Source organism: Spermophilus citellus, assembly GCF_964194105.1.
Source record: "Spermophilus citellus genome assembly, chromosome: 7".
Lineage (NCBI taxonomy): Eukaryota > Metazoa > Chordata > Mammalia > Rodentia > Sciuridae > Spermophilus > Spermophilus citellus.
This window is the reverse complement of record NC_138188.1, coordinates 56,936,815-56,938,009: the sequence shown is the minus strand read 5'-3', so window position 1 is coordinate 56,938,009 and position 1,195 is coordinate 56,936,815.

Here is a 1,195-nt window from a genome sequence, read left to right as displayed (position 1 = left end):
TCGAAATCCCGTGAGCTGAGGGACATGTGCTAAAGGAGCAATGGGGAGGAGAAAGGGCACTAGTGGGCGGAGGGGAGGAGAAAGGGCACAAGTGGGCGGGGGGAGGAGAAAGAGCACAGGTGGGCGGGGAGAGGGGCGGGGTTGCTTGGAAAGGTCTCTCTTTCTTTTCCTTAGTCTATAGTTCTTGCTTTTGAGATATCTTTCTTCCTGAATTTCCATGGTCAGAGTTCATTCCAAGTCAGCTTCGCCCGTGTATCAATCTCTTTTCCAATATCTCTACTGGGAGTTTGCTTCTTGATTTATATGAACGTTATTTTTAAGCAGTGCAACATTACACAGGGAAGTTAAAACACCATTAGGGCAGTGCCTTTGTTTTATTCACTATCATATGCCTAATACCTGCCACATCCTAACCGTTCAAATGATTATTTGTTGAATGGTTGAAAGAACGGAATGTAAGGCATAATTATCTGTGAACTCTATTTTTAGACTAATTGTTAGAATGTGCTTCCTGATAGTGTATAAATATTTCCTTATGACTTTATCCCTTGATCTTTAATCAACATAGGCCATGTCTAGTTGCTCTTTCTCATGACAGTACTTCAAACATTTAAAGAGCACAACCATTTTTTTTCCTAAGTTTTCTCACCCCAGATTTCAAGAAATAAGCAAGGTCCCTTTATAGACAGTGAGCAATGAGAGCTACATACCATTTCTTGTCTAGGGTATTTAAGTTTATTTCCCACCTGCTATCCGTACTTGAAGACTCTGACCCACCCTTCTAAAAGGCAATTCTAATTTTGCCACAATCCCCTGCTTTTTTAACCCTTCAGAGGTCTCTGATCACCTTCAGGATTACTTCCAGTTTCTTTGCACAGAAGAAGACCCTTCACAAACTGATCTCTAAATATCATGCCACATACCCAAGTACACAGCCTCCTGGCAGGTGCTTGTGGGAAATAGTCTACCTTTGCTTATGCATGGAACACACTGCCTTAAACATTAAAACATTACTAGTTCCTGTGACTGTTTCAAGAGATTACCATAAATTTAGCTGGCTTAAGAAACACATATTTAATATCTCAGGGTGCTGTTTGTCACAAGTCTAAAATGGATTGACAAAGCTGCATTCCTTCCAGAGGACCTAGGAAAGAACCCATTCCCTTTCCTTTTCTGGCTTCTAGAAGCTGCCCAC